An 8,036-nucleotide genomic window follows, 5' to 3' on the forward strand; every position below is an offset into this window, starting at 1 on the left:
GGATTGCCTTCCCAGCTCCCTCAAGTGGCTCAGTACCACTGGGGCAGCAGGGAGATCTGATGCCCTCTCATGTCCTCTATGGGTACTGCACACACACACACACACACACACACAATTAGAATTAAATAAAACAGTTTAAAACATTTTAGTGGGAAAGCCGGGATGTAGCTCAGTGGCAGAGTGCTTGCCCAGAAAGTGAGAGGCATACCGCCAGGATCAGCAAATTTAAAACATCTCAGGCTATGAGGATGATCTAGGGCAGTGGTTCTCAGTCTTCCTAATGCTGTGACCCTTTAATACAGTTCCTCATGCTGTGGTGACCCTAACCATAAAATTAATTTTGTTGCTACTTTATAACTGTAATTTTTAATGATTTATTTATTCATTGTGTATAGTGTTCTCCTTTCATATATGCCTGCAGGCCAGAAGAGGGCGCCAGATCTCATTACAGATGGTTGTGAGCCACCATGTGGTTGCTGGGAATTGAACTCAGGACCTCTGCAGAGCAGCCAGAGCTCTTAACCTCTGAGCCATCTCTCCAGCCCTATGACTGTAATTTTGCTACTGCTATGAGCTGTAATGTAATGTAATCGTACTCATAATGTAACGTCTCTACCCACAGGTTGAGAACCATTGCTCTAGAGGGTAAACATAATTGCTTCTAAGTCTGAAGACCTAAGTTCAATTCCTGGGGCCCTCACAGTGGAAGAAAAGAAAGAATGTTCATAAATTTTCCTTTGACCACCACATGTGTGCTGTGGGACACACACACATAATAAGTACAATATAAAAGAATATTTTTTAAGTCTCAGAATATCTGTTTCTCTCTCAGTTGAGTTTCTTGGGCGTGCGTACATGGCATTCTATGACTGTAATGTATCTTAGTCACCTGTGGTCATTTTTCTCCTATAGACAAGAATCTCATCTGGCCGTCACTCTCTTCAGGGAGCCCCAGTTCCTCCTGCAGCACCCACTATTCCCACAAACACAGACACTGTGGTCCCCATTGTTCTGAATTTCATTTTCCTAATGACCAGTGAGGCTGAGAATCTTCTTAGATAACCAAACAGTCACTGTGACAATTAACGTTGTCAACTTGACCGATTCTAGCGTACCAGGTAGACAAGCCTCTGGGCACTCCTGTGAGCAGACCGAGACTCACTTCTGGAGTTGGGAAGATCCACCCTGAATGGCGGCGACATCCCACTAGCTGGGGCCCCCACCGCAGGAAAACAGAAAGCCTGATGAGCTCCAGCGTTTGTCTCTGCTTCCTGACTGAGGATGCCTTGTGGCCAGCCTGCCTCCCTTTCCTGCTGCCTTCCCTGTCTTGATGCCCCAAACTGAGAGCCCAAACAAGCCTTGACGTTGCTTCTTGGTGGGGGTTTTTGTCACGGTCACAGACAAAGGAACCAATGCCGCCACCAGCCACTTTCATTCCCCCTTCAATTGTCTGTCCTCCTCCCCAGCTTCCTACCCCAGCACTTGATAGTTTTTTTAAGAGGCTTGTGGGACCCTTGTTTAGCTTTGGATGTTGATCCTTTATTAGTTACATTCATTGGAAATAATTTCTCCTTACGGGCCTTTTATTTCGTTCGCAGTGCTCGTGTGGAATACAAGTTTTTGTTTATTTTTGAGACGGTGTCCCTGTGTAGACCATCCGTCTGCTTCTGCCTCCTGAGCGCTGGAATTGTAGGGATGTCTCTCAACTCTCGTATGCTGTTGAGTCTGAAGGGCCTTTAGCTGACGGCTTCTAGGTAAAGTGTCTTTTTAGGGAGGCTCAGCACCCCAAGGCCAGGTCATTTGCCTAACAGCACAAACTCGCAGTGGAGAGATGGGTATACCTGAGCCTTTGTGTTGCCAAAACTGTCCTCCAGGCCAGGATGGGGACTGCTGCATCCAAGGAGGTGGGAGGAGGGGCTCTAAGGAATGTGTTGTCTGGGAGACTCTGACAACGTAAGCCTGGAAATTGTAGGTGAGAAGCCTGTTTATTCCCAAAGGCCATCTAGGCTGACAGCATCTTGGCTCAGAGGCCGCTGGCTCTGATAAGAGGCGGGACAACCTCGGCAAGAAGCAGGCTTCTGGGAGGGAAGCAAGGACAGGACCCAAAGTCACCCTCACGAAGGGAGGCACCAGGAAGACAGAAATGAATGCTCAGAATCCCAAGACTCTGGCTACATCAGCTTTCTGCCTCCTTCCCCGCGGTGCTGGTGCCCTAGTGACAATGCAGGTCTGGACATGGACGCTGGTGCCCTTCCCAGGCACAGTGTTCTTTAAAGAAAACTTTCAGAGATTTGCCTACGGTCTGACATCCCACTAAACTCTGATGAGCTTCTCAGGAGTTAGCCTGTGCCCTCTTTACACCTTTGACCTTGAGGTGGTATTGTGACGTTTTCAGTCGAGGGGGACGTGAGGATTCCTCCCTGCAGTACTGGATATGAACACTAGATGGAGACTATGCGCCATAATATAAGCTACTGTTGCTGCCCAATGATCTTGGTCCCTTCCTTCCTCTGGAGTTTAACTTTCCCTGAGGCCCCTACTCCCGGATTTCGCTCCTTGTGTGAGGGAAGGTCGACCCAGAGTATACTCAGGGCCCGTGTCAGTAATTCTCTGAGAAGGGACATCGCTATCATCTTTCCTGTATCCTGCTGTCCTGGGGTCCTTTCTTACTCCCTCTTCTCCCAGACTCTGGTCCTCCGTGGTTCTTCACCTTCACAGAAACCAGCTTGTCCCTAGCACTGCCGGCACGACCTTCTGAAGCAGAAAAATTGTTCACGGCGATGACTGGAAAGAACACGGCCCCCAGTCCAGTTCTTCATTCGCTTCAGCCCTGGACCCAGTCCCCTGAATCTCTTCAAACCTGAACAGGGAACCACATTTATAAATAAATAATAATAATAATAATAAATAAATAAATAATAAATAAATAAATAATAAAGTAAGTCAGGCTGTGGTGGTACACATCTTTAATTCCAGTACTTGGGAGGGGAGGCAGAGGCAGTCAGATCTCTGTGAATTCAAGGACACCTGAGCTACAGAGTGAGTTCCAGGATAGTTAGGGGCTACACAGAGAAACCTGTCTTAAAAACAAAACAAAACAAACAAAAATTTAAAAAGCCGGTCATGGTGCTATGCCTTTGTAACCCCAGCAGTGGGAAGTGAAGACAGGTGAGTCTCTGTGCTCGCTCGTCAGCTAGCCTAGCCTAATTGGCGAGTTCCAGCTAGTGAGAGATGCTGTCTCAAAATAAGGCAGACAAAGCCTGAGAAACAACACCTGAGATTGTTCTCCAGCTCACACACACATGCACACACCTATGCACACACATACACGCAAAATCTCAGCTTACAGAAATGAGAGTATAAAAGTTAATGGTCGCTGCCAAATTGATTTCAAGATCCTCTTAGCTAAATCTTTTTTTTTTTTTTTTTTTTTTGGTTTTCCGAGACAGGGTTTCTCTGTGGCTTTGGAGCCTGTCCTGGAACTAGCTCTGGTAGACCAGGCTGGTCTCGAACTCCTCTTAGCTAAATCTTTTCAGAGTTGTAAGGCAAGTCTTGAGGGCGACCTCAAGGTGTGCAGGGCTCAGGTCCCTAGCTGGGAGCATGCACCTGCCTTGATTACAGAGGGCCAGAGTTCTTATTTTAAAACTGAGAACACTTGGTTTGTGGTGCACGCCTATAATCTTAGCACTCAAGACGTGGAGGTAGGGGAATTGCTAAATTTGGAGCCAGCCTGGGATGTAAAGGGAGTTCCAGACCAGCCTGGACCCTGTCTAAAAACACCAAACAAAGCAGATCCCAACAATAAACAAAAGTTAGCCAGATCTACATAGGAAGGAGAAAAAGACAAGATCTCCTGAGTAAATAGGGAGTGTGGGGGGTCCCAGAGGAGGGGAGAAGGGGAAAGAGGAGTAAGGAAGCAAAGTATAATGTATAGCTCAATAAAAACAATTTAAAAAAAAAGTTAAGTTATCCAGGCGTGGTGGTAGTCTGTCATCACAGCACTTGGGAGGGGAAGAAGGTATGAGAAGCAAGAATTCAAGGCCAGGGTCCTGGAGAGACGGCTCAGCAGGTAAAAATACTGGCTGTTCTTGCAGAAGACCTGGGTTCGATTCCCAGCACCTACATGACAGTGCGCAATTCTCTGTAGCTCCAATTTCATGGGATCCAGTGTCCTCTTCTAGGCTCTGCAGGCACCAGGCATGCAAGCAGTGCATGGACTTACATGTGGGTAAAAAAAATCCATAAATATAAAACAAAAATAACAAATTAAAAAAAGAAACAAAAAGAAATTGGAGGCCAGCGGGGCATGATATGATGACTCTTACTTTAGTCCCAGCTCACAGGAGGCAGAGGCAGCAGAATCTCTGTAAGTTTGAGGCTAGCCTGGACTACATAGCAAGTTCCAAGCCAGCCAGGAATGTATAATAAAACTTTGTTTCAAGACAAAATACGGAAAAAAAAACAAAATTCAAAGCTATTCTGTTCTACAGAACAAGGTGTTGTCTCCAAAAGTTTGTTTTGATTTATTTTTTGAAACAGAATTTCTCTGTGTAACCCTGGCTGTCCTGGAACTAGCTCTGTAGACCAGACTGGCCTCGAACTCACAGAGATCCGCCTGCCTCTGCCTCCCGAGTGCTGGGATTAAAGGTGTGTGACACCATGTCCAGTGCAGTTTTTTGTTGTTGTTTTTTGGAATTTCTTATTTATTTATGTCTTTTAAATATGAGTGCTCAATTTGCATGTTTGCCTGCAGGCCAGAAGAGGGCATCAGACTCCATTTTAGATGGCTGTGAAGCTGTGAGTGGTGCTGGTGAGGGGGATTAAATTCACCACCCCTGGAAGAACAGCCAGTTCTCTTAATAGCTGAGCCGGTCCAAGTTGGTTTTTTGGTTTTGTTTTGCTTACGTTATAAAACGTAATGTATGCATCTTGCTCTTTGTTTCCCCCCCCTCAGTATTTCTTGGAGATGATTCTGTATCAACACGGAGTTGCCTCATTGCCTTTAGCAGCTGCGATGTGACATTGCCACATTTTACACCCAACCCGTTTCTCGCTCTCCCATGCCCGTCAGGACAGGGCTGGGGCCGCACGGCACAATTCTCTGATGCCGCGGAAGCATCACTATGCATATTCTTGTCCTTGGCCATCCAGGGGTGTGGACTCTGCCCAGATGCTAACGCAGCACCTGTAAGACGGAGGGTCAGATTGTGCCTGGATGCAGTCCCGGTTGCCCCACCAGCGGTCCCTCTGTCTGAATGGTACTCACATCATGGAACTCACATGCATTCCAGGCAAGCTCAGCCACCGACCTGTGCCCCTACCCCCAAGGAGTGGTTCTTTTGCTGCCAACTGCATGGATACACAGGATGTGTTGAGAGCCCATAAAGGCCTCCTGCATTTGCTTTGATGAAATCCCCAGGTTTGGGGTTCTTATCTGCCTTTACTCCAGCCGTGGCTTTCCATGGCAGGGGACTGGGAGGAGAGACTTGTCACCCCAGATAACACAAACTAACTCAGCCTCCAAGGGCTCTTGCACCCTCCTCCAAGCATGTAGTACGCATAAATTCAAATGAGCATGCACACACACGTGCACATTTTATTTTATTATTTTTAAATGTATTTATTTGAACGTGTATGACTGTTTTGCCTGCAGGTACGCATGCATCACGTGCATGTTTGTGGAGGTGAGATGGAAACGTTAGATCTCCCAACATGAGAGTTACAGTGTCTGCAAGCCCCCATGTGGTTGCTGGAGACTGGGCCTGGATCTCTGGAAGAGGAGCGAGTGCTTCCAACCACTGAACCATTTCTCCTGCCCCAAATTTTAAAAACTGAGTAAATGGATTAAGAACAAGATGGGCTGTCCCGAGTGGTCTGGTCACAGGAGAGGGCACAACTGCCTTCCCTCCTGCTTCTTAAACTCTCCAGGTGAGAGAGGACCCAGCCAGGAGGAAACTGAGGAAGTGAGACCGGCCATGAATGACATCCGGGGACCTGGGCTGCTCCCAAAGCAGCTTGGAGTAAATCTGGGCACAGAGCACTATGTGCCATGTGGGTCAGGACCATCAGGACAGCACAGAGCAACCAAAGATAGCGATCAGTGGAGCTCAAGGAAATATCCCCCCTCCCTCCCTCCCTCCCTTCCTTCCTTTTTTTCTTTCTTTCCTTTCTTCACCCCCCCCCCCATGACAGGGTTTCTCTATGTAACCCTAATTGCCCTGGAATTCGCTCTGTAGACCAGGCTGACCTCAAACTCAGAAATCCATCTCTGCCTCCCGAGTGTTCCACCACCACAGAGAGAAAATGCTTTTCTTTTCTTTTCTTTCCTTCTTTCTTTTTTCTTTGTTTTCATTTTGGTTTTGGTTGGTTTTTATTTTAGGGGGCTTTTGTTGTTCTTGTCTGGTTGTTTGGTTTCTTTGTATTTTAGTTTGACGGGTTTTGAGACCAGGTCTCTTTGTGTAGACTAGGCTGGCCTTGAACTCCCAGAGACCGGTCTGCCTTTCCCTCCCTAGTGCTGGGATTAGAGGTGTGCACTGCTGCCACCATGATTTCCTCTCTGTTTCTTCACTCGCTACCCAACCTAGGTTTGTGGCAAAGGCCAGGGTGGTAGACCGGGAGGCAGGGGTTGTCAGGAACACTGTAAGGAGCCAGAGTTTTGACTCAGCTCTGAGACCAGCACAGCACAGACCTCCCTGGCGGGAGTCTCCCCAAAGACTGAGGCCATCGGCACTGGGGCTGAGGATGGGGACTCCAGACCTGGGGGTGCAGGTGAAGGTTCTTCCCTGTGCCATTCCCTTCCTGCCGCAAGTTTCCACTACCAAGTGGGAGGCTAAGCCAGGCCCTTGGAACCTGAAGAAGGGACACCCCCTGCACTTCAACTTCCTACAGCTGGCCTGGACCAATCCTGTGTGAGCTGCTAGGCGGGAGCATAGAAGGGTTGGACAGGGTGTCATAAATTTTGTCCTCAGCCCAGGTCCAGGGCCATGAAAATGAAAAGTGGTACCCTACCTGGGAGTGGGTAAGACGGCCACAAGGGGCCACCTCTCATGATGCAGAAGAGCTAAGGGAGGGCTTCTGGATCCAGGAGGGAGATAAGGAAGAGCAGCTCGCTCCTCTGGACCCGTTGTGGCTAGAGATGGAGGCTGTGGGTGAACTGAGGGAGGTCCTGCCCTCAGTACTGCTAATAATAGCAACCAAAACAGCAGCTGCTAGCTGGAGTCACAGGCCTACAGGGGCTTCCTGCTGCTACCCCTCTCACTCAGAGAGAGGGATGCTGAGGCCCAGGAGGCTTGGGGAGCTCTTCGAGGCCTCAGAGGTAGTCAGTGACAGGTCAGGATTTGAACCCCCCAGCTCCTGAGGATAGCCTGTCAGCTTGGATTATTTATAGTTATTTCTTGTTACAGCCAATAAAGGAAGCCAGAAGGCCTAGCAGGTGCTGCTTCTTGCTCAGTTAAGACTAGGGTAGAGTGCCAAAGGCCTGGACCTGGGCCGCCCACTGTCCAGGAGGCTGGCCACTACTCCAAGATGTGGTGGCCTTCCTCTGTCTGCCACAGGCTCCCAGGTGAACCAACTTTCAACCTCAGCAGGAAGCCTTTGTCCTTGGCTGCAAACAGCGACTTTGCCCTAAGGAAGATTCCTGAGAACTAACTGCCAGTCTGGGGCACCAAGACCAAGGTTCTGCACACCTCAGTTCCCTTCCAACTGCTCTGTGTTTAGTGCTGGGGTGGTTAAAGGGACAAGACCCAGCTTCCAGCAAGACTTGGTCTGGCCTAGAAGGCACAAGAAGAGGTCATTCTAGTGGAGAGAGGAGCACCAGCAGATAGAGAAGACCAAAGGCTCCCTGAAGGAGGGAGTTGCAGCGATTGGGGCAGCTGGAAAGGGAGACAGGGTGTTTTTGTTTGTTTGGGGTTTTTTTTTTTTGCGGTGTTGCGTGCGTGCGTGCGTGAGTGTTGCTGAAAATCGAACCGAAAATCTGTATGCTAGGCAAATGCTTATTTGTGGTCTTCAGTGGAGCAGAGAGACCAACATAGCCCAGG

Source organism: Microtus oregoni, unplaced genomic scaffold (assembly GCF_018167655.1).
Source record: "Microtus oregoni isolate MIOR12 unplaced genomic scaffold, Mior012 000048F_ref0000485, whole genome shotgun sequence".
Lineage (NCBI taxonomy): Eukaryota > Metazoa > Chordata > Mammalia > Rodentia > Cricetidae > Microtus > Microtus oregoni.